General features: G+C 43.7%; 1 long non-coding RNA gene across 2 annotated transcripts in view; it reads right to left on the bottom strand.

The window, feature by feature from the left end:
- Nucleotides 1–4,013: 4,013 nt before the first annotated feature.
- LOC118207450 overlaps nt 4,014–26,897 on the bottom strand; it is a 35,958-nt gene continuing 13,074 nt past the window's right edge. Inside the window, exons 2-4 of one of the 2 annotated variants that reach the window (XR_004761381.1) lie at nt 20,597–20,743; nt 20,131–20,275; nt 4,014–4,949 (exon numbers count right to left, since the gene is read on the bottom strand). This is a non-coding gene — a long non-coding RNA (uncharacterized LOC118207450). Of the gene's footprint in view, nt 4,950–6,101; nt 8,848–20,130; nt 20,276–20,596; nt 20,744–26,897 lie in introns of those variants that run through there. The other variant, XR_004761383.1, reaches the window with a different exon arrangement.

The raw sequence follows: 26,897 nt of genomic DNA, 5'->3' as shown, positions 1-26,897 counted from the left end.
AATATCATATCACCCTTTATATCACCTGTGACTTATGTGATTGTCAGATATCCTTTTGGTTCAAAATATCCCTAAAAACAGGAAATTAGTTGGGGGCGCACTTATTTTTATATAGGCACTGAATAAGGTACTGCACTGTTTTATGATTCCATAAACACTCACACACTGTAGAAAGATAGAGAGAGGGAAAGAGAGAAACACCAACACACTCTCTCACTCTGAGTCACAGCCCAGAGATGAGGTGACAATAGAATCCGCCTCAGTTTGTCAGCTACATGACTCCCCTCCTTGCCTTAGTTTCTCCATGCAGTGAATGTCACTTCACTTTCCAAGGGAGAAGAATGGAAAATCTAAACAAAACAAAAGGTACGAAGAATGGTGCTATCTCCCAAAGTATGCATCCTCCGTCTTCCACTCTAGTCTCTGTCCTTGAAATCTTCCCTTTTTACATGTGCACACACACATACACACACGTCCATATACAGCCATGCACACATATACACGTACATGTACGTACACACACACACAGTGCTGTCACACACAGACACCCACAGAGCAGAAAAATACCAATTTCTTCACGCTTTAACATATCATTAGCATAAAGTATTTTTGTCCATCTCTAGTGAACTCTAATGTTTTCACAATGTATCCCTCCTTATCATAACCTTCTCAGTCTTTTTATGTAAATTTCTTTTGGTTTTTAGAGATGTGATTGTGTTCTCGCGCACGCAAATGGTTCTTCTTTTCATTATGGCGGCGATCATTTATAATGATTGTTGTGATCATGATCATTTCAATGGCAATAATCACATCAATCTGTCCCGTGGTAAAGAGAGCCGTCCATCATCGCGCTCTTAATTGGCTGCAGTGTCTGATCCCGGCCCCATCACTCCGGGCTGGTTGCCCCTCCCCCTGCTTCTCCCCACCGCCGCTCCTGCATTTAAATGCCACTGAGGTATCGATCTACTCAATATAATCGCTTCTGTGCTGCCCGACTGCCGCAAGGAGCTCTTCCCTTCCCCTCGCCCCGACGCAAGACAGGTCCACAGCACAGGTAATTCCTCACGCCCACCGTCCGGGACAGGGGAAGCTCTTCCTAAACACTGAGAAAAGTTTCAGGCATGCACGCTGTGTGACTGTGTGTAAAATTCTGGCTGGATTTCGGAACACCGTGATTAATATCTGCAATACCCAGGTTCCACTCCACTCTTCCCGTCCCACGTTGCTCCATGGGGATGCGTTCGGCATGTCAATCAAAGTGTTACATTTTTACTTATTACATGAAAAAAATCATCTCCAAAAAAAAACAGGGAATGCTGGTGCGGGGGCGAGAGACAACCCGCCGCTCGTTCGCTCCTCCGCGTCCCCCCCGGCGCAAACTCTGAATATGAAACAGCGTCCTCAAGGAAGTTGGGGACGGGATTGTGCTACCGTCAGGTCAACCAGAGCTCCCATCAGGGAGTCAGGAGCAGCACAGCCTCCCTCAGCCTTCGTCTGTAGTCAAAGCAAACAGTTAACCTTGCCTTGGGCCCTGGCATAGTTACAAAGCTCCCCTCGCACCCAGCGCACTGAATCTGTCCTCTAAATTAAAACGGCTGCGGAGGGAGGGGGGAGGCTGACGAATAACAATGTCTGTTACTCTCAATTACAGCTTTAAATTGGAATCAATAGAGCAGGAACAACAGCTAGAGTTTTTCCTGCTGTGTGTGTATGCGTGTGCACGCGTGTGTTTGTGGGTGTGTGTGTGTGTGTGTGTCTGTGTGTCTGTGTGTTTTAGGTGATGGTAGAGGAAAAACAGGGCTTAAATTAAAAACAGGTTGTTTCCCTCAGAGTAATAAAAGTCATGAGAAATACACTATGTAAACTTGCAGGACGATGAATAGCAAACACAAGGTGCTGGTCTTCATTGTCAGTCTGTGTGTCTGTCTGTCTTTCTTTCTCTGTCTCTCATTTCCTTCTTCTGCCAAGGCCTTGAGCCAACCCCCACACCCCTGCCCCCCAACCCTTGCCTGGTTGCCTGGATACTGACCATGTGTTTTGCCATGGTAACATCTGGAATAAAGGTGGGTGGGCACTATGCCAGTGCAGGCCCAAAGTTTCACTGTAGCCATAAAACTAACAAAAATAAATCTTGTTCAACTGCTCTTCCCTGCTCCACTCAGCCCTACTCCCCTCCCGACTCATACTCCCACCTCCACCCATCCAGCAGTCTCGGAAGACTTAACCGTTTCTCCCTTCATGGCCTAAAGGCTCGGTAGGATTAAGATTGAAGCAGTGCTCATGGGATACCTGAGGTGGATTTGGAAGCTGCAAGACTTACATACAGACCATCTCCCCAAGCACACACACAAACACTCTGCAAACACATACATACAGTACATACATGGATGCATACATACATACATACATACATACATTTGTTTCTTAGGCTTTGTATTTGAAACAGTGGATTTGAAATGAAACAGTGAGATTAAAGTGCTGACTGTCAGATTTAATTTAAGGTTTTTGACATCCATGTATCCAGTGATCCATGTAGGAGTTACTACCCATTTTAAGCACAATCCCCCAATTTAGGGGGCCAAAAGTAAATGCACAAATCAACATAATCTCATGATGATGCCGTGCTGGGTCTGCAATGCTACCATCTTCAGCTTCTGTTACAGTAACATTCATTTATTTATTTTATTTTTATTTTTTTAGGGGGGGGGGCTTTCTGGCTTCAGCCTTCAGCAAGTGAAATGCATGTTCAATTGGATTCAGGTCAGGTGAGAATTCAGGTCAGTGTCAAGAACATTCCACTTTTTGGCCCTGAAAAACCCCTTGGTTGCTTTAGCAGGATGTCAGGGAAGTGAGGCTTATGTAAAAATATGTTCCAACAGTCAATGCCCTTGTTAAAATGTTCAGCACTCGTGCTGCACACAAGTGGTATTGCGTGCTAGAACGCCTCACTTAACCTACATATAAAATATATTTTATGTGGCTTAATTTTGTCATTATTATTGAAAATTACTATTATCAATTAAATCCAGTGAAAATAAACTCTACATCAGGTCTTAAGATTAAATCATTTAATTAAATAAGAAGCAGTCAATTAGAATAATTAATTGAAATCATACATTCTTTATTGAATGTAGACTCACTACTAATTTACAAAACAGAAGACATTAAACAAGACGTTAATTTGAAATTACCAGAAAAGAGAGAGAATGATAAGCCAGACCTTGCCAGAGAATTACACTCTTCTAGTTTCAGCACCACAGGAACAAAAGGAAACTAGGTAAAAACACACAGCCAAGGAAGCACCACCAAAATAAAAAGAGGAAATCCCTTCTTCAAAAGCCAATGGCAGCACAACACAACTTTTTCTTGCAGTCATCTGAAATACCTTAACCCAGCTGCAGGGCTTGAGGATGCCTTTCCTCATTGGATGATGCTGAGATAAGGTGTGGGGGGGGGGGGGGGGGGGGGAAAAGGGGGGGGGGGGAACCAGACTCATTTATTGACCTATCTAATAGCTGGCAATTTAGTTACTATTTAAATGTAGTTTAAAAAAGCAGGGCTATGAACCATGATATTATCATGAAAACATTCATGGTTTTAGCCTGTTTCTAATGAGACCAAACATTAATATGTTAGGAGCTAATTCAGCCCAGCTATTGAATACCTCTACAAGATGGAAAAGTACTCATGATTTTAACAGCATGTGATGGTTTTGATCCCCGAAAATGGGGGGACTATGCATAAAAAGGATTGTATTTCCTACACTGATCACTCAATATGGGTGCACCCTTAAATCAGAGCTGACAGTCGGTACATTGATCTCAAAATAACAACAAAAAAATTCCACTGTCCAAATGCTTACAGACTGCACTGTACACACAAGCATGCATACATACATACCTAAATATGCACATATGTATAGAGGCACATCCACACAAACACACAAGCTGTATACACAGATATAAATACATACATACACAAAAATGCACACACATGTGTACTGTATACACTTACACATACACACACACACACACAAGCACACAGGCTCAGATACACTGTGTTTCCAAAGTCATTTGAGTCTGTCCGCCTCTGATGGGCTCTATAAATCAGATCATTTCATGCTGTTACTGTCGGCCTAAACACAATGTTCCCTTTATTATCTGCTTCACCTCGGGATGCAAGTCACACATCATTTTTCTTTCAAACGTTTTCTCCGTCTTTTTTTACAATAGCGTGATTTCATTTGGTGCGTTGCGTTTACATAAAACAGGTCCCCCGCTCTTCGGCTGCTTTGAGGGCAAGAATATGTAAAACAGCCCTATCATCAAAACAAAAAAGTGGCGAGGAATATAGGGCAATCGAGTAAATTAAAATGCACCCCTGGAGACCTGTCTTTCTCTTTTCCCTTCTCTTCCTTCTTTGTATTCCATTCGCGCTGGCTTGTTTTAGACTTCAGTTCTCTCCTCATATCTTGCCAGGATCTGTCCCACCTCACCTCCAAGCTTGACCCCTGCAACACCAGTGAGTCAACACACTGCTGTTTCCAAAGTCTTGACCCTTAACCCTATATATATATAGAGTAACTGCAGAAACACAAATTGCATTGCAAGCCTATATCAGTGATGCATGTACAGATTTGTTTTCATAGTATGGTGCATTTGCTGTCTCTAGGTTCATCTCAGGACCCCAGTTCACCCTGGGAAACTCCAACCGGATTCTTGTGCCAAGCCAAGGGAGCAGAAGGTTCTGATTCAGGCGAACATCCCGGACTGATTTCTGTCTGGGCCTGGACCAGAGCCAAAACCGGCTCCACTCGCTCGGAGTGCTGGGGGGGGTTCAGACCCCCATGAACCATCACGTGTCCCAACCGCAGGCACTGGGTGTGTCACCTTTCTGTCGCCAGGGGCCCTGCGTTGAGGAGGTGTTTGGACCAACCACTGGAGCAGTGTCTGAGGAATGGGGGAATGGCAAGTGTAGGGGTGTGGCTTTAAATGCAAATGAGAGCATGCAACACGCATATCAATAAATCAATGTGCAGGCAATAAAGAGGGGTGGGCAGAGACTCTGTGGAGAGATACCCTGTTTATACAACAGGCAGGATTAGTGAATACATGGCAGTTCACCCCCCCTCCCCACAAAGCTCTCTTCACCCCACCACTCAGTCACACGTCAACCATATATACTGCACAGTGTCTCTTAACCAATGATTTAATGGCCAAGGTTTCTGGTGAAGAAAAAGATTTTAATTTCTTGGAACTGATAGTATGAAAAGATCCTCTATAGTACAATGTGAAAAATAAAAATAACCATGTTAAAATAGGCCTGACTTCTGAGTGACTAAGAAAGGGGACAATAATTGGATCCAGACATCTCAAAAAAAAGTGAGAAACAATCAGTTTTATCAAGCTATTTATGATGAAAAAACACACTTGTTTTATGTGTCATTCATTTCATCAGCATTAATCAAGGAACAGTTCTCGTGGATTAACAACGTATGCAGCAAAATGAAAGAAACATTTCAATTTCGTATAATTTTTCCAGTGCTGCCTTTATTCATAAAGTATGTCTCTTATTTTGCCCAACAGAAGGCACTGAGTTCCTACAACATGGTCAACGCAATTTCACACCAGCTCTCGCAGGCTGTAAGACTCCTGAGAGACTGGAACAAGAGAGCTCGTGTAGACCCCCCCTGCGCCTGTTGAGTGTGTCTGCATGTGATTAAATTTTTAGGGGGTATGTAAAAATAAACCATCTACATGGTCGAGGAGTTCAGTCTTATTTTCTGTGACAGGTTTATGGGGTCTGTGAAGGTATGGGGCCGTGAATGAGTTCATATATCTGTATCTGATACGAAGGGCTGGATGTCACAACATAACACCATATATTCCCAGTGCTCTAGTTTGATGTAGCAGAGAGGTGGCACAGGAGAGAGGCTGGCGTTTCAGAAAGTAACCTGGAACCTGCAGCACTTTGAAGTTGTACGCAATCTAAAATTAAAACACCAACACTGCTAGTCATTTTCATATTCCAAATGCATGTTTACTCTATTCCCCCCCCCCCCCCCCCCCCCAACAACAAAGAGGCATCCATCAAGAAACCTAAGTAGAACCATGTAATTATCTCAGTACAGTTGTGCTACAAAACGTCTCCTGTTGCAAAGCCAAAGAGCGGCGCTGCAGTTTGTGTGTAGAGATTTGTAATTACCAGAATACATTTAAATACATTTGGGCGGATGGCTCCTCTGAGAATATTGCTTTACGCCGGGGCTGGAGACAGCAGCCATCAGCCGGTGTTTTACGGAACCTCTCAGCCATTACCGGCCCCCGTAAGTGCGGCTCGGACAGAGAGCAGCCTTGACCAATGTGACCACTGCAGCGGTGACTCCTGCCTCGTCTGGGCCTGGTGCCACCACACAGGACCTTGGCCCATCCATTAGCTCCCCCTGTGCGGTTATGTAACCCGGCACAAGCGCCTCGCCCCCCTCCCTGCACTTCAGGAAAGAGTCAATTATTTATCAGCCATCTTGTATTCTTTCATCTCTGCTTTAATTGCTGCAGTGGACTTTGCTCAGGGACCGAAGTGCTCCTTTCTTGTGTCTAACCTGTTATCGGGGCTTTCTAATCAGGTAATCTTTCCAGGGGTCCTTGAGAATAAGGGTAGAATTGGGGGGTGGGTACAGCAGTCACCACGGAAACTGTGACTTCCTTCATTCCCGACAATGGAGGGGAACACACTGTTCCCTCTGTAAATCTCTCGATCACTGGGAGCAGTTTTTAAAATTTATTTTTCTCTTTATTTCCATCTCTGACAATGTGTGAAAGAGGTTTCCTTTTTCTCGCCACCTCTCGCACACACACGCACCCACACAAACACACAAGCGGGCGTACAGGGGCAGAAAGCTCTGACCTGCCCCTTGCTGACCCCCCGGTGACACAGCAGCCACAGGCACGGGGGTGGGGGCTTGACTGCCAGGCACCTCTCCTGCTCCGGGAGGTCAGAGAGGCCAACGCTACGCAGATCAGCGTCCTCTCACCAGCGTAACAGCCTCTGAGCAAACACAGCCTGACACAGCGGCCAGATGTCTGCCTCCCTCACAGCACGCACTCCGCAAACACACTCAGCAGACACATCCACACACCCGGCAAACGGTCTCACCACTGACAAATACACCGCCCACAGCTGCACAATCTGAGTGTGTATTTGATACGAAAAGATAATTAAAATTCTTTGCGTTTTAGTCTGGGGTTGAATTTTTATCAGAAAAGGAAACATTACTATTATTTTTCAATTATCTATATATTGTATGACAAAAAGTTGCATGAATGTATACTGAAGCAGGATTTATTTTTTTGGTCTCTGACAGGAAGAAATAGTTAGATTAATCAACATCATTGCTTCCAAAAGGCTGGAGAGCAGAAAGCCAGAGAAGGGCAGTGTGAGGACAGTATTATACCCATTTTCAAGTGGAACAGGGGTATGGGGGACCCCATGTAAGCAGTGCTGGCCATGCCTGTTGCCAAGGGAGAGGGGAAAAGGGATTTACGGGGCATTCCTCAAATTCTTCCGGTCTAGAAGCAGTGCCCCGGGCAGCAGAGTCACAGGGTCTGCCAGGAGTTTTTTGTAATTCCAGCCCACAAACCCCTGCATAGTGTCCTGGCAACACACCGAGGGAGGGGACACTCTGTGCATAAGAGAGGGGGGTCAGCCTGTAACACAGGAGAGAGACAACCTGTCAACCTGTACAGATGAGAGAGAAAAGGACAACTTGTCCATTAGAGATGAGAGAGAAGGGGACATTCTGTCTATTAGAGATGAGAGAGAAGAGGACATTCAGTCCACAAGAGATGAGAGGGAAGTGGACACTGTTCATAAGTTAGAAAGGAAAGGGAGCAATTCTTCCATTGGGGGAAAGTGAAGAGGACACATTGCTTATGACACATCATAAATAACAAATCAACTTCACATGAAAATTTGTCAATGAAGAGGCATTAAATAAGTAATTAAAAATTCTGTCCATATAATAATCATTATAATTATCATAAATAATAGTGTCATGTAAACTGGCCTGAGCTGCATCTGCCCTGAGCAGACACAGATCTGGAGCATAAGCACCACCTCATGCAGCCCGCCAGTCACTGGGCAATCTTCCTCACACAACAGTAGGCTGAAAGCAAATGATCACCAATAGACCTTGCGTGCATAGGATAATGCCTGATATGGCTTCTGTTAGCCTTACTGCACAACTGGGCTTTTGTTCTGGCTGGGTTCCCCAATGGGGTCTGGTTCCCATTCCTCGAAGCAGACCCCTCAGAGTGACATCACCCAGGGAGACAACTACACTATCAATTCAAGTGTGATGACATCACACCTCCTGCTAAGGAAAGTAAATGAGCATTTTGAGCACATGGCAATGTTTATGGGGACATGGGAATGAGAACAGGAGACAACAGAAGAGAGAGAAACAGAGAGGGTAAAAAATGAGAAAAGGTAGAGGGGTGAGAGAGAGAAATGGGGGGAGGGGTGTGGGAGAGAGGCGGAGGGAGACCGAGGAGGTGCAGATAAAAATCTATCATGTGTTGCCTGACAACCACTTTAGCCCTGAAACAGCAGATTCTGACTGTGCCCGCCGACAAATCTTTTCTATACATCATCTCGCAGGAAACAGCACATGATAAATTCTTAACACAATACATTTTGTCCAAAAGATTTAACATCTAATTCAGGCCTGACAGGTCTCTCCATCTCGTGGCTTTGCCCCGCACCATTGATCTCCCCCCTCGCTGCCCGGCCTTGGACCCAACAGTCAAGCTGGAAGGTGGAAATACAGGCCGCCGTCGCCACGCCAACCTGGAAGAGACCAATAAATCAGCGCCGCGTCACGCTGACGCAGGACAGAGGGCGGGGCTAGGCCTGGCGCACTAGAGGGCCGGAACACAGACACGCGCGAATCACAGACGCGCAACATTCACCTGCAGTTTCCTCCGCTCCTGAGAGGGCCAAAGCTTTCCTCAGGCATCCACTGCTCAGCCCAGCGCCGCACACGGCCACCTCCCTCACACACGTGTGCAGGGCAGGCTCCCTTGTGAGGCCCTTGTTTGCAAAGACGCTACTAGGAATCAATACAGTATGTGCTGTATCGACATGTGTTGTAGAGAGTCTTTGTACTTTGAAGTGTTTGATGCTTTGTTGATAGTTCAATATGTGTTTACCAAGTGAGCACCGATGTAGAAATTCAATGGAGAACAAAGTTTGCATCACACATTCATGGATTGCTACTTTTAAAGATTTTACTTGAATGTACTTTTTTTTCTAGATTGGGCTCTGTAGTTCAGAATTTTAGCTTTGCAAACAAACAATTCACATGTTGTTAAAGTGCAGATTCTGAGCTTTTATTACAGGCTATTTTCATACATTTTGGTTTGACCATGTAGAAATCACAGTAGCTTTTTATACATAGCCCCTGAAAAAAGCTGGAAAAACTGAATGGCCAGGTTACAGCTTGTTAAGAAGTAGCTAAAAGAGTTCTGGAAAAAGATCTTATGGACAGGTGAGATGAAGATTCAGTATCAGAGTGATGGCAAGAGCAAAATGTGGAGGCCAAAAGGAACTGCACAAGTTCCAAAGCAACAAGGGCGTAACTTTAGTTTGAATATTAGGGCGGGTGCCCGGGGGGAGTGGGTTGAAATGCATAGGAAGACAACTGTGGTGTGGGGATGGCTGGTTTAAGCAGCCACACCTGTCCTGGGTCAAGCTCATTAGACCTGGCCAATTGGATAATTGGTTAAGAATTAGATAATTGGCCAGGCTAATTGGACCCAGGAACAGGAGTGACTGCACCTGTGCGTAGTGAGGTAATCACTGCGCACAGGTTAAATCTGCCATCCTCACCCACACAAGGGAGCCTCTCTGTCATGACAGTGTTTTAGATCTGCTCACTTGGCTGTAACATCTTGCCAAACCCTCGTAAATAAATTTGGACTGCTGGAACATCATCTCCCTGTGTCTCTGTGCTGGAGGGCCCCTTGGAAAGCCTCTTCGGTGGCCTGTGGCAGGCTTGTTTGCCACAACAACATTGCATGAATGCATGAATTTCGGAGCGACATAGCTCAGGAGGTAAGAGCGGTTGTCTGGCAGTTGGAGGGTTGCCGGTTCGATCCCGCCCTGGGTGAGTTGAAGTGTCTCTGAGCAAGACACCTAACCCCTAATTGCTCCCAACGAGCTGATTGGCGCTTTGCATGGCAGCCATTTGCTTTTTGCATGTGAGTGTGAATGGGTGAATGAGACGCATCAATTGTAAAGCGCTTTGGATATATAAATATAGAGATAAAAGCGCTATATAAATTAAATACATTTACCATTAGAATTTTGCTGGTTTTTGCTAGCTGTCTATATTTAACATATTTAATAACATTATTAATAATATAGCAAATCTTACTACCTCAGATATCAAACTAGCCTGCTAGTTAATACACCTGATATGCACTGTATAATTCCATGTGGTATTATTACAATGCTATTATACATAATGGCAGAAATATTCCTCCCATATATATATATATATATCAATCTGTATATATGGCCGGCTAGTTACTACATCCATATTATCTGTTCATTTACAGCAATGATTTTTATGAAAACATCTTCTCCTGGCCATAATCTCCATATACAATCCAAAGAAAACTGAATTGTCAAATGCACAAAACTTCAATTTACTTCTCAATCATTTCTCAGTCGAGTTCTGGATTCATTTCAAGGTGTATTCAGAGCGGTCCAAAACAAATAATTCCACTGCACCCCTTTCTCCTCCCCTCTGTTCAGGGGTGTGTCCTTTGGTACTGTGTCACGGCCTCCTGAGTGAAGTTTGCAAGTGACGCTTGCGAGAGCAGAACATTTGATTGGACTGCAGCCATGAAAAAGAGAAACTAAGAGAAAGAGCGAGAGTTGAAGTTATTATTCAGCAGCTGTCAAACAAAGCATATATAAATTGGACAGTACCACAACATAAAAATAAAACCACAAAAAATCCAATAAAAAACACAACTTCAAACAAGAGAGAGAGAGCGAAAAAGTGTGAAAGATCCCACAGGGGCACAGGGGAAAATGTCAGCTCTACGATCATTTCCGAATGAACAAACATACACACAGCATGACCAGAGAGTTCTTTGAAATGACAGCATGTGGATTTAGGACTGAGGAATATGCACACAATTCTATTCAGCTCCAACCCTGAAAGGTGCTTAAACAAACAGTCCAGGGAAAAGTCAAGCCACATCTCCCCTTCAGCCTATTGGACTGACATCACTCATTAGCAGCAATTACAGAACTTCAAAACCATGTGAGACCGTCTCTTCACATGCACACACACACACACACACGCGCGCGCCCTATCTGGCAGAGTATTTTCAGGAAAAATGTTTTTTTTTTGAAGAGGCAGAGGCATTCAGAAAATTGGAGTTTTTGAATGAAACTAAACCCACAATGTCAGAAGCAGAGAAACAGCCCCCCCCCCCCCCCCCCCATTGGAGGTGGGGTCAGAGCTGGAAGAAGAGGAGTGTGGGGGGAGCATTTGGGGGAGGGAAGGGCTGGGGAGGCAGGTTGAAAGATCTGGTCATTCACTGACCAATCGCTCGGCATCTCTTCCCCTCCATTTACCGGGAGGTCACACTTCATGTTTTGTTCCCATGGTGACGGGTTTCAGAGTAACGTCAGTAATATCAAAGTGGGGCTGGAGCGAGGCCAGAGGAGCAGGGGTGAGGGCTAATCCAGGGGGAGCCAGCAAGGGGAGGATGAGAGGTGGGGGAGCCTCCCTCTCTGTCCATTTAAGTCAATCTGGCAGGGGAGGTGGGGGGGGGGGGCAGTGGTGATGCAGGAAGAAGGCAGTAGTGAGATGAGATGAAGATACAAATGAAAGGACAACTAGCTGACCGTGACAAAACAAAGTTGAGTGGGCAACAATTTATTTAAAATTTGCGTCCATTAAAATGAATCACTCATTCTCCTGTGTAATCAACATGGTTTCATCGTTTTACTGTTCCTGTACCAAAGTCGCTAGTCCAATGAATGCTCATTAAACATCTCCCAACATTATAAACTACAGTATAAACAGATGTATCCTGTTAGTAGATACTGTTTGGTAGACTTGTTTTGTAGTGGCTGGCTATTTTTAAGAGTCGAAAGATGTCTACCATAAGCTGGGCACCGCACTAAATGTTAATATAATGATAACAATATTCAATGGTTATTTGTTCATTAATATTAAGCGTTTCGAGAGATGGACAGATTTTACTTTAACTACACATCGAGTAACAGCCAATTCATCAGCTTAAAGACACACTTCTTTGTTTGAAAAGAACTTACTGTCAAGCGCCAGGGCCTCTTGTTTACTATCAGCATCAAATGCAGTTTAATGATACTCTCCAGGGTATTTTATCCATTAAATATATTATACTTGGAATACATTTTCACCACTTTTAGACTGTCTCCAAAATCAGACAAACAAACAGTGAAGTGAAGTGGGAAAAAGAAAATGCGCTGTGGTCTCTGTGGAAACCCGTCTGTTTAAATAACACAAAATCATTTGAGAGGAAAGGGTTACACAGTTCTTGCACAGCGCTGTGCTTCTTCAAGCTAATGGATTGCAATTCCTTAGATTATGGCTTGGCCACATTCCCGACATACAAGCAAATTGGAAGAATTACTAGGAGGACACAAGTCTCAGCGTTTGGAACGGTTAGACAAGGACTCGGATCGCCCTGCAGTACAGCATTTAGCAGCAGGAGACATGTAAAACCACTGCAATAATTAACTGTTGACTACACTTGGGAGAAAAACTAATTCTGCTATTTTTGCCATGGATTTGAATAAATCCTCAATTTGTGTTTCTCTAATCCCAGGTCATGTTTGGAATGTAGTCTGTACAATGTCCCCTGTTCTACACCCAGACATCTATGCAACAACCCCCCTGAATTAGTTTATTTCGCACACATGCACACACATGCACGCACACACACACACACACACACACACACAATCCAGGAACAGCCATTACCATGAAAACAAGAACACATGGTTGAGGCAAAAAGGCTGTCATTACCCTTTGCAAGATGTTCCCAGCATTTCAATTATCTAAAGTTTGTAAAGCCGTTGTGTTGAAATTGAGAAAGGCATGGTGCACTAATGCAATCCGCAGCGATTAAAGTGGTTCTGAACGAACGGAAAATGGCTCTATCTTTCGTGCTAATTAATTTAATGACTTGTTGCCCCAGGCTAAGCCCGAGTGCTGGTATTTCAGAGAGTACACCAACCGCCCCCATCTCTTTCTCTTACCCCCCTCTCTCTGACTCTCGCTCTCTCTCTATCTGCCTGTCTCTCTCTCTCGCTCTCTCGCTGTCTCTCTTTCTCTCTCTCTCTGTGCAAGGAATGGGAGTCACAGTGTGAATGCCTGTCTGCCTGACACAGACAGCTGGGGGAGCGATTCCATTTATATGACTTCTACTGATATGGGAGAATTCTTACAGCCCCAAAGAGCCTTTTTATTTATACAGTCATACTCCTGCCAGCTTTTCACTAAGACACTTACAGGACTCAGAGTGCACAAATCCTCATTTACTCCCTCCCACTCCACCCCCCAGGTCCCGCTCCTCCTTGTCTGGTGCGGTTTAAAGCTGCCACTACAGCTATGAGGGCAAAAACACATTTAAAATTTAGGAGAAGACCACAGGACACAAAGGCCAGCCAGCAGCCAAATCACACTCACCGGAGATGCCAGAAGATTCAGAGCTGAAGAGAAAATTTAAACTAAGCAATCTCACATTTAAAAATAAACTTAAATGAAGGAAAAATGGGAGTCATACACATGCACACTGCAAACTAGTCTGGATGTGGAGTAGAGTGCCCTTCTCTCAGGCTAGGATTGCTTGTGTTAAATCCACCTGGGCACCAGGGTGTGGGGCCAGCCACCATACTGTCAAGGCTGAAAAAGTAAGCTTGAGAAATGGTCATGCCTATGCTCAGGTATTGGAGGCCCCATGGTGCAGCAAGTTGAGTGGGAACACACCTTATGATGCAAAGACAGCAGAAGCAGCACCCCCACCCTCCATTTCAGCTGCTATCCAAGCCCACCCCTCTCTCCCTGTGGGGAGAGAGAGGCCGGAGAGAGAGGCTATGGGGAAACTGGCCTCCTCATACACATGTGGAAGCATTTTGGAGGTGATACTGGACTGTAAATCCCCACACTGGCTTGGGGGATGCTCAGATCATTACCAGAATTATTATTATTATTACTACCATAATCATTTCATTACTGATTTTTTTTCTTCCAAAAACTATGGATTGGGGGTGGGTAAAAAGCGCTGAAACAAATAGCAGATGTTTATATTCCTGGGGCTGCAGAGAGAGAGGAGGTGTGTGTGCAGGCCGGCGTTCTTCTGCTAGTCTGTTTATGGTCCACGAGAGCCTTTCGCCGTCCCTGCAGTCAGTCCCTCCTCTCTCATATATTTCCGTCTGTCTTTCATGTCTGTCCATCCCTTACAGAGGAGGGAGCGACATGGGCTCAGCTCTGTACAGTGTGGAGGGAGTTGCTTTATTGGATCTGGTAGTCTTTGATGCTGATTAAGCCCATGAGGTGTATATAGAGTGGAAAAAAGAAGAAAGAGGGAAAAAAAACCAAGGAACAAGAAAGGCTGTGACTCATGGCGGCTGTTCATGTGTGTTCATGATTTATACAGATGTTCCATTGACAGTTGGAGCACAGTTATGAGGTCCTGGAATGGATGGGGCTAACAGGGACCAAAAGAACTGTCTTTTCACCTGATCACGCAATCCTATGTTTGTGCTGTCTTCCCCTAAAGAACAAATGCTCCAACTTGATACCCATTCCACAAAGGCCTGTCTACAGTACAGTGATCAGTGATTTCCAGTTTCAACTACTCATATGGGGCAAGTGAGGTCAAACTATGACACCCTACAACTACAGCGACCGCAGCTAGCCTGTAGCCTGGCCATGTGCATTTGTGTAACAACACAATCTCATTGGCCAGCCATTTCTAATTGTTTCTAATTGTTACATAGCAATTTCCAGGACCCTCTCATTCCTGGAGATGGCCCCGATTTTGAGAGACGTGTGCTGCCACGCTCAGAGTCTGGCTGGAGATCAGCTCAGGGACTGACAGACGATAACAAGCAGAGGTCTCTGTCAGCTCAGGTAACGTCACACCTGCTTTTGGGATCAGCTGTCAAGATAGGAGCTGAGGATAACGCCACCCCGTCTACCAGACGGCACTCAAAGCACAGCAGGCGCTAACAGGCATGCCGTACCGCAGAGACAACCCAGAATACATGCATGAACACACACGCACGCACACACACATACGCACACACGCACACGCATGCACACACACACACACACACACACACACACACGCATGCACACACACACACACGCACACACATACGCACACACGCACACGCACACACGCATGCACACACACACACACATGCACACACTTACACACCAATACATATCAACATCTACATACACACTTGCCAGTGCACACACATACACACAGATGCACATAAACTCATGGACATATGCGTGCATGCGATCAATTCATTTATGTGCTCACACTCAGACATAAACACATATTTAAATAGCCACACACACCATCGTACAAACGCACAGAACATGTACATGTCATCAGCACAGAGATGCTTAAAGACAGATGGCCCCGATGACACAAGGAAACAACCAGAAACATACACAGTCCAGTCCAAGACCAGCCCATAGTATAGTAACAAGCCAACAAAGGGGGGGGAAAAAATGACTTTATATCATCATAGCAAATGACCAGATTCGCTGCCAGACATTCCAGGACAGGAAGCAGGACGATCAGACGTACTATAAGCTGAAAGCCATACGAGCCATGGAGCAAAAGAACAAAAGCTACAAATGACACAAAAGTGGGCCAGCGTCAGAAACAGCTCTGGCCTAATAAATCACCATTCCCACTCACAGGGGCCCTGTCGCCACGCGAGCGCGGCGCGCTGACTCCGTGTTGCACTGGCGGAGCAGGTCGAGCTCTACCCCTCGTCTGGGGGGACGTGTCAAGACACATTAGAGGCAGTCCCGCACCCAGACAAGCTTGGAAACGTCAGCCCAATTTGTTTCCCTAATAGCGACCACATTATTCCAATATGCCCTTGAGTGGAATTCAAGTTCACGAGCCACGGAGCGCCCAACTTCGCGCCGCACGTTATTAAAAGGGAGGTCACTTTGAGGTGTAAACATGCTGTCCTTTTCATTTGCTTATTTATTTATTTACACTACACACCCTCTGTCAGCAGAGGCAGCTGGGGTGTTGAGAGGGAGAGAGAGATAGCATTGGTTTGGGGGGGGGGGGTGGGGGGGGGGGGGGGCGGTAACGGAGAAGTCTCTTCCAAGACCTGCGTGAAAGGAAAGATTGTAGCACCATTCAAACCTAGGAACCAGAAGCAGAAGCAGTCTCAGTGACGCTAGCTTCTGTGAGCCCTACTGTTGACAAGGACGCTGGCCGGTGGAGCAGCGGGCTGGTTCACAGGGGAGCAGACACGGTTCAGAAAAGCCCAGTAGGACTGCTGTGACTTCACACAGAGGGAGTCCCCCCAACCCCCTCCACAGGCCCTCAGTGCTGTGAGCTGTGACCTTTCAAGGTGTTCTCGCCTCCACAGTCTCTTTCAGGGCCAAAACCAAACACCACACTTGGAAAGAATGAAAGTTTTTTGAAAGGAGAGATTATTTTACAAATTATTTTCCTTTTTTTTCTTTTTTCTTTTAATTTCTCTCTGTCTCTCTCTCTTTCTTTCTCTCTCTCTCCCTCCCTAATGAGGGATTGTGGGCAGTCAGGCTGTTCGCTGTTATTCAGGAGAGTGGGTTTGCTCTATCGACCCCCTGCGGTTAATATTCATAAAGGCTATTTCAGCAGCTTTAGACTTTAACATTGCAGCCGCTGTCCTAAATCAATTCCCATTGATCTACATCGGCTTTTCCTCCATTCATTGATCTCGTTTAAACTCACGCTCAAGGTCTTTTCAAACATATTTACTTTGCAATGAAGTCCTAGATGGCTATAATTTCTTTTTTTCTTTTCTGCAAATATCATTCTGATTCAGAGATAACAACAGGGCTGAAGTCACAATATGCATCTCGATATTTTCATCGAGGCAAGAAGGGTTGTTTACATCTTGAGAGAGAGAAAGAGAGAGGGAGAGAGAGAGAAACAGCTTGCAGGTGTTTCAGTGGTACCTGAGGGCTGCTTAAACTAGCTGTCATTAAAAATGCCATATATTCCTTTTAATCTAGTATCTCTCCCATACCCTCTTCCTCCTCTGCATGGAGAACAAAGGCAGCATTCAAATCCATTGCGATTCTCTTCACAGAACACAGACATGAAATGAGCGGTACCCGTCCAAACAAGTCCAACACGCACGCATGAAGTAGAGAAATACGCAATGTAATCAACTCGGACTGTAATTGTGGGCTGATTCAGACTGCAAACAAACGAATAAACAGAAACAAATAAATCAATGGCTATGTTTGGACACGCCACACTGTTAGGCACAGGAAATATGATCGTTTGCCTGGGTTCGTTAACTGCCCACAGCTGGAGCTCTGAATGGTAACTACCCCACTGAGTTAATCACTGCACCCCCACCCCTGCCCCAACTGCTCTCCTCTCCTTTCCTCTGCTCTTTTCCCCTCTCCTTTTTCTGGTCTCTCCTCCTCTCCTTTTCTCTCCTCTCCTGTCTCTGTCACCTTGTCACTGGGCATTGTTTGGCAAAGACTTTTCTTAATTTCCAGCTGTTCTTATTCCTGTCTTTAAGGGGATTGCTATATGAGCATTCACGCTCCCAGGTCTGTTAATCTCAGCCAGTCTGAACCCAGACACGCTCTGTACCTGACACACATCCAGCCCCTCCAACTAAGGGAGGGACACAAGCCCCCTCAGCCCTGCCCGAGCCTCCACCGGGGCCGCTGAGAGAGGACGGCCAACCTCTCCTGCCTGTCAGACAGCGACGAGGGGTCCGTGGCGGGCCGTGGCGGGTGCCAGCGCACAGGCCTGAGCAGAGCCAGGAGCAGGGAGCTCCCTGGGGAACACAGTCTGCAAGTCTGCTGCTTCCATGTTCATTTGTATTGCAAATCATCCATAAATATGTTAGTAACAGTCCATTTAACACTCACAAATAATGCATTTCCTCAAATAATATTTCACTGTGTATCTCCGTGGTTTGGTCATGCGATTGCAGATTGTTTTATTCTGTATTTAGTCAAGTCCATGTTGTTCTGTCCTATGTTCTGTGACGTTTTTGATAAAATCAAGGAAAATTAATTTCCTTCAATTTATGCTTCATACTAAATAGATAATTTACTACACTGACTATATCTATAAACATACGGTTTTATAAAATAGTTAGTGTGATATGAGGTTGCCCGTAATAACACATGCTACACAAATAATCCAAGCTCAATTTCTAACTGTAATGCTACCAAAAGCCAAACCCTAATTGTACCCTTGCACTGTAGCATAGATCTTGCTGATTTTGATCGTTCATAACCCAGTATTTGAATTTTTTGACAAACAAAAATAGATTTAATTCCATTATACTGAATTTATACAAATTAAACAGTTACAAATCTATTCCAATGTAATATTTATGCAATCTCTGCTTCAGTAACAAGAGTTACAGGTAAAATTGTTGTTTTTGTGAATTATACCATGCATGCATCCTAAGTTCTTAATGATAATCATGTATATAATTCATCTACACAGTTAGCAACTAAAGGTATTGAAAATCTTATAGCTACAATCACATTATTATTCAAAGTGTTTCAGTTAAACAAGTATTTTTTGATAACATATAATTATGTACATTTTATGTAATATCTAATATCTAAATACTGTAATTAATCTTTAAAGATATAGGCATAGTAGTATCAGTAGAAAAATGTGGAGGGGGAGATTCATGGTGGCTACAGCACTAGGCACTTTATCACGGTTGCTGCAGTAAAAATCCACTCACGCCTTTACATGCTTACATTACTGGTCACTGCACTTTGTAAGCAATCAGCACAAGTTCCAGCTCATGGCATGTTTACAGAAAAGGAACCGTGAAAACCTTCAAGACCTTTCCCCGATCAGACAGTATGATTTGCCCTCTCTCGTGGACCCTGGCTCACTTTTCATTACCCCAGACTCCTGCACATGCTCCCCAGACACACACACACACACATACACACATGCACATGCACACACACACACACACAAACATACACACACATACACACATGCACACGCACACACGCACATGCACACACCCACACAGAAACGCACACACACATGCAAACGCACACACACACACACACACACATACACACAATCACACATGCCCAAGCACTCAACTGAATCATCCATTCCACCAAATCAAGAACACAAGTTATGTGCACACACAATAAACAAGGATGAATTTTTCTGGAACCTCTAAAGTGCAGAAAATATGAAAAATTTAATAATTCCAGGGAATAAAAATTCATAAGGAATGTACAAAATCAATATTTTATGCTACTTACTGTACCTATTCTTTATTACAAACCTATTCAGGAACAAGCATTAAAAATTGAAGGTGAAGGAGGAGGGAGCGGAGGTGGAGATAGGGTGGGGGGAGGTACTGTGAAGCAGAGCAGCAAGTTCAAAAGCAATACTATTTCATTCATGTTTAAAAGCCCTTTTTTGTTTCTCCAAGAGCCACTAAAGCAGTTTTTAAAACAGAAAAAAGCTTTGATAGATTGAGCGTTCCAAGGTGCCAAGTAGCTGTCAACATAAATAGCAATAAAAATTCGAGAAAATGTTTTAAACCTGAGTTTTCAAGGTTATGGCCCATGGCAATGATTTGAGGGAACTGCTTTCTGTCGCTACAGTGGTTACGCAAGGAGAGTGTGTGTGTGCATGCACGTGTGTATACGCATGTGCTCAGCTAGGTGCGTACAAAAACGTGGGTGCAAGTGGTGGGGGGGGTGGTGTTAATTATTTAATCTTTGCAAAGTTAATCTAGACTTATCAAAGTCATGAATGTGCTGTATGATGGACTGGCTCTGTTCACCTGCTGATTCAATAGGCTCATCCAGCACTTTCACACGGTGCTGCTTTCTCTCTGTTCTCGTCTTCTTTTCCCTCTGTGGTTATGCTGGTCGACTGGGTCATTTGCTCATTTTATCACATTCCACTCTGGTCAACTTCATTCTGCCCTGCTCTCCGAACAATGGAGAGTGACATTTTATACATTTACATTACATACAAAAAATACAACCATAATAATAATAATAATAATAATAATAATAATAATAATCACATGTCATCAGCATAATTTCAAATAGAGTGGTGCTAATTAATATAATTTCTGGAAGCTTCTCTCAGTTCTATCTCGTACGTAAGGGTAAAAAGTTAACAAAGCATCTGCCATTTGTGTGCAGTGCTAACCCCTTTGGTCTCGTTCATGTGATGTCTGAAAAAATATCAGTTTTGAGTGCTGTCACAGTTACAGTCGTCTCATTCAAAGTCTCACTTACTAATGTTGTAGGGATGAGGTCAGAGCAGTCAGCTGCTGACAGCCCACCAGACGACCCAGGCCCAGCTCTTCTCCCAGCCTCTGTCTTCCACGCCGCGTATGTTGTTTGACAAGTGCGTGTCTGCATGTGACATGAGCGCGGACAACCCTGCCAGACACGGAGACACAGAGACTCAGTTCCACCTGCTCTCGGTGGGCACAGTAATGGAAGAAAGATGTTTTCATCTGTAGAGATCACCCACAGCAGCCAGATCTCAGAATGACAGCGCTCTCTCTCTCTCTCTCTCTCTCTCTCTCTTTCTCTCACTCTCTCATTCTCCTTCTCTCTCCCTCTCTCTCTCTCTCAGTGTCCCTGTCAAAGTCTCGAGAGCATCACTGCATGACATGATGTGTTGCCAAGGCAATTAAAAAAATTTGAATAAGAATACTTGAAGATACAAAATTGATGGTTGGTGATCACTTTTTACGCGCACCACTCAGACTTAAAATGTTCTAGATATTTTATGGTTCATAAAGCTATTATAAGTTCATTAAGACTGCAACGGCGCTGATTTTTAACAATATGTGCAAACCTACGCTAAAGCTAATCAGCTGCCCTGAAGAATCAACAAACCGCATACACTAATAATTTAAAAACCATTATTAAACTAGTTTCAAGATTAAATTGTGTAGCCTGAATGGTACAGTTGCTGCATATGTAGTGCTCTTTGTGTCTTTGTGTTCAGTGTTTGAATGTGCTGATGATGCTCTGGGATGATTAAACATTTCACCACTCCAAAGAAAGAAAACCCTCATACGTGATTAATGTCATTACATTTGTTTTTCACAGAAAATAATTTAGTGTTACGAGTCAAATAAACAGAAACCCTTTCCTCTTAACCTAGCTTATCAAGTTAACACTTCATAATTAGACTGTCCCTTGTCATTACATTACATTTAGCAGATGCTCTCAGGCAGTGTGACTAACATTATAGGAGAACATAAGTGCATTTGCCTGATTAATATGAACAACAGTGCCAGACCTGGCTGACAACATTCTCAGACCAGAAAGTAATGACAACATCGCTAAAGCGCTGTGAAATACACAGAGACTACATAACAAGCCCAGCAATGATAAGCATAAGACAATTGAGCACTGCCTTACGTTCAAGCATCTCATAGTGGCCTTGATTATGGTAAATTTGAGTGCAGTTACAAAGCATCTGGGGGACAGTGATCCATATTTCACTATTATAACTCACGGCACCGGTCTCACGGCAGCAGTTTAATGCTATGAACACCTTCCCTTTGCTTGGACAATTCTCAGTCTCATTCTACTGTCAATCAATTCCAGATTAAAAAATATCATTAAATAATAAATGTTACTATTAATAATAATAATAATAATAATAATAATAATAATAATAATAATAAATATTTAATACAAATGCTGCTGAACATTTAATTTCTGAAATATTCAAACTCAGAGTTAAGATTATACTGTATATTATATATTTATTTTTCTACAATTAAATATGTTATTTCAGTATTTCTTCATAATTTTGAAATCTGGTCAGTTTCAACATTTTTAATTTGATTTAGATTTTTGATTTAATTTTAAGTTGATTTTTAATTCCAAATGCTTTTTATTATATATATATATATATATATATATATGTATACATATATATATGTATGTGTGTGTGTGTGTGTGTGTATGTATTTGCATAAGTATGTTTGTTTGTGTGTTTATGAGAGAGAAGAGAAACATTATACAAATGAAAGAGAGATGTTTCATTTCTGCTAAATGTTCATTTTACAAGTTTTATGGTTGAAATTAGATATCAATTTTCTGTGAAATGTTCATTTTTTAATTAAATATTTATAAATGTTTATGTACCTTTATTTACTAACTGTGAAATGTTCATTTTATCATTAAATATTTATAAATGTTTATGTTCCTTTATTTACTAATTGTTTGTGCTTTGCAACAATATCGTTGGATTAGATTTATAAACTAGTAAACATTTCAAATATTAAATTGGTTTTGAAATTTCAAAAGGACAAAAATCCCATATAACCTGGCCTTAAAAACCACATTGTGCAATTATGCTGGACCTAAGCTTTTATGTTCCATTGATGTTTGTGTTAAAACAACTGCTCAGCAATCCCCTGCAGGCATATTACTAGACAAAAATTACACGCATGGGATCCCTACACGATCATAACTGCAAAGAGAGGATGGACCCTTAATTCAACACTGTCCAATAATCAACACATCACAGTTCAAACAAACAGCAGTAAAATGAAGAAATGATTTTAATAAACAGGGATGTACATTGATGGATTCTGAAACAATGAGCTGCTGAACTGATTAAATAACTTTGTACAGAATTGAAACAGCTCTGGGAGCAATGGGCAGTGGTAATTAACAAGTGTGATTTGCACATTTACTGCAGGTAGGGATGTTAAAAATGTTAACAATGATTGTGTGTTGCTCTAATGTGAAATGATGGGTGGGTTCCCCATAGAGTAAATCTTTTAGCATGACATCATCATCAATGTCGCAATCATATGTAAATGAACACATACACGGTTTATGCACATTTTATAAGGGTTTAAGGGCTTCCTGATTTTTGTTTTATTGGCAATGAGCAAGCAATGCATTTCTGGAAAAAAAGATTGAAAATCCTAAATATCCATAATACCTATTGCTAGCTACAAGTGGTTGGTCTGGGTAAGGTTCCAGTCGATGTTAATATCGTGTATTGGCAGCCACCTCCCAGCAAAGCATGCACAGTAAGCAGACTGTGCAAGGGCACATACTCCAACTATCGAATTCCATGCTTTTTTTATTTTTACAATTAAAATAACAACAAGTACCTTTTTATTTCTGATCTTTTAGCTGTTTGTCATCTCTGATTTTGTGATTTTTAGTTGCAAATTGATATCTAGTTTGCTGCAGCTAGGGTGAATGGGATATTGTACTTGTGGTAAAGTGGTAGGACATCATTTCAAGCGTGCGGCGTAAGCTTGTTTTCCAGTCAGATGGCTGTCCGGCATCTCAGTGAGCAAACCAGTGTGAAAGCTTTGCTGCTGCTCTTGATGTTCAGTACTCATTAATACAAGTGAAAAATGCACGAAGTAGCCAACTAGAAACATTATGTCAAAATATTGTGTGATGGTATGGCATACAAAATCACATCACAAATTAATCATTACAACCTGCTGAATGATGATTACTGAAATATATATATTTTTAGTAATAGGGGATTTTTTGTTGAATATTGCGGTTTGAATTTTTGTTTTTGGTTTCCCACAAAATATCTCAAAAGCCTATATTGTAGTTTAGCACATTTTAGCACATGGACAAAAAAAAATCACTCTGGGATATTTACTGTCCATTTTTAAATTATTGGTCATGTGACACTGTACCAGAAATCAACAAAAACTAGATATCTTGTTTTAATTTAATTTCTTTAAATCAACTCAAAAGAGGTAACATAGAACTCTTTCTCCCTCACTCTCCCCCTACGGTTTAGGCTCTTTCTGTTAGCGGCCAAAGCTGGTGGCAGCGTGTGCTTTCCTCTCAGTCTCGTAACAGGCAGTACCCATTTGTATTGTGACAGCAGCTCTGTGGCAGTGGCTTTTGGGAGTGTCTCCCTTCGTCATCGCTGCTTCATCTCCCATTGCACACAGATGCTATGACAGGTGACGCTGCTCCGCGAGCCTATGATGCTTCTCTTAAACTTTCATGATTAAGTCATAACTGATGAGATTGAATGTACAGCTTTAGGCACGCCGAACATCACAGTTAAACAAGCCCACCTGGCACAAGAGCTGAGGCGCACGTATTTACATATTACACCAGGCAAATGCAAACCCCCCTCCATCCTTCATTCTTTCCCTCCCTTCCTCTCTCTCTCTCTCTCTCTCTCTCTCTATCCTCCTTTCAACAGAGCAAACAATTGAGCTCTGCCTTGTTTCAGACTCCTGGAATAAACAGGGCTCCTCCCCTCTCCTTTGTCTGCAATTCCTGGTGGAAGTGTTTAATACGGGCCTGAACTTTAATTGCTTGTGAATTGAGTGTTTTCATGGGGTGTTAGTTAGGACCCTCCTCTGGATTAGCGTGCTCGCTCAGGGGGAGAAGAGGCTGATTCGAGCCGACAGGCGGCCCTGTCGGAGGGAGGCAGGCAGGCTAACCTGCCGGATCCGTGCCCCAGCGGAGGCGCGGCGCGCTCATGGCGAGCGGAGACATATGGTGGGAATCATGCGCTCTCTCTGCCTTGTAATTAAAACATCTGGGAAGCGGCCCCGGAGCTCGCTGAATTAAACAGGAGCGGCTCGCTGGGGAGAGAGGGGCTGTGATAGGACACTTCCACCCCAGACAAGCCCCCCACTCCCTGCCCCCACGCATTCCCAAAACTCCGAGCCACGGACTCTTTTCTTGTCATATTTTAACAAAAAAAAAATATGACAGTATTCAGAAATGACAGAAATAATGTCACTTATAATTATAAGAACTGGGAAACAATGAGCTGAATAATAACAGGTATTTGGTAGATAAACATTAATAACAATATGCACCTTATTTAATTAGCAGTTCTGAAAAACCACAAGCATCTCTCTTCGATCATGCCCTCCACCTCCTTTCGCCTCGGTTTCTTCTTGGTTATTCAACAGGAAAAGGAGTGCAAACCAGATTGTGCCACGTTTTCAGTGACTCAAAGGCTCAAAGGAACTTTAAATGAGAACAGCAGTAAACAGTAGCAGGGCCACGTGATCAGTGATCAGCAATAGAAAATAGTTTTATGCTTCCTCAATGTATATGTGTATCTGTGCAAAAGGGAAAAGGGAGAAAGGGAAGAGCAGTGTCTGTGAGCGAGAGAGCATGTATATGCACGTGTGTATATCTGTGAACATGTATGCGTTTGCGTCCCCTCAGAACCGAGGGTGAGCTGCCAAGTGAACGTGCGTGTGGCCCAGAGTGGTTTCTGACAGCACGGGGTCACCGTCTCGCAGAACTGAGCTTGGATTGAGAGTACGGTCCAGGCCCAGCCCTCTCTGCTCTGTGAGGCTGTGTTGGGCACAGTCGTCCGTGCTGTGCACACCATATGCTTTCCTCAGTCCTCTGAGCCCACCAACGCAACATACAAATCCCACAAGCCTCTGCGGTGTCACATCCCTCTGACAGCCCCCACCACCATCCCAAACTGCAGGGCCTATCCAGATCTTGGCTTCTCTCCTTTTACTAAGATGACTGAGGAAAACAGTACATTTTAATGGGAGCCAAGTTCATTTGAATCCAAACCGATGATATTAGGAATGTAGGATAGGTTTGTGGTTTGGTCGTGTTTCAGGCATAATGATCATAATTCAGCTGGAGCAGGTTTGGCCCCACTGTGACACATAGAAGGAAACCCAAAAGTAAAAGCAGAACTGTATGCACAAATGCATCATCGCCCTAGCCCCTTGAAGTGTGTCGCATCCTTCATGCATCCCTAAATAAATGACCGCCCTAATGTTAGCAATTGTAATAGTAACTCCTGTACTGGGGATGACCTTTATTGAGGACGCGGACGTAATTGTGGCTGTTCTCGGGTCTCATCATTCCTCCTCAGCAGCCAAACCCAGTTCAGAGTCACCGTGCCCACGCCACATTGTTTTTGGAAACACAGATGGACAATTCTGCAACGTCACGTGCTCATGAGCCGAAACTCACCGCCACCCGAGCTGCCATCGCCACCGCGCAGGGCTGCTGACTTGTCACTCCAGCGCATGCGGGTCCCCCCTCTCGCCTTACAGGGTCACCGCGTTCCCACGAGACGCACCCGAAACCTCCATGCATTCCCGTCTCCTCTGAGGGCAAGAGGCAGGCTGACCCGTGTCACATTATCTCTCACGGAGACAACAATCAGACAATCAGACACACCGATCAGGTGACAATCACGCAAGGAGATGATGAGACATCATACAAAAAATGTGCATTCTCAGGAAAAAGGACAGGCTGCTTCTGTCCCAATTTAGCCTGCCGTTCTGCAGGGTGTCCCGCATGGAACTTTATGAGTAACCATGCCAGTCCCGCTAAGCACATGACAAAGAGACAAGTCCTCGAGCGATTAAAAACACATCAAACATTCCGTATGCCAATTAGACAAGTAAGCCATCCCACTCAAATCCCTCCAACCTAGCCCAGCATCCCACAGGCTGGCACCTGTCCATAGCAATCTCCTTTTCCGTTCACACTTGGAAGGCGAGTGTTATTGTTTTTCACCTTTTTGAATTAGCATCGCTAATGCGAGGCAGTGGCTAATGCGCCTGTA

Source organism: Anguilla anguilla, chromosome 11 (assembly GCF_013347855.1).
Source record: "Anguilla anguilla isolate fAngAng1 chromosome 11, fAngAng1.pri, whole genome shotgun sequence".
NCBI lineage: Eukaryota > Metazoa > Chordata > Actinopteri > Anguilliformes > Anguillidae > Anguilla > Anguilla anguilla.
The sequence above is the reverse complement of the archived record's forward strand: the minus strand, read 5'-3'. Positions and strand labels throughout refer to the sequence as shown.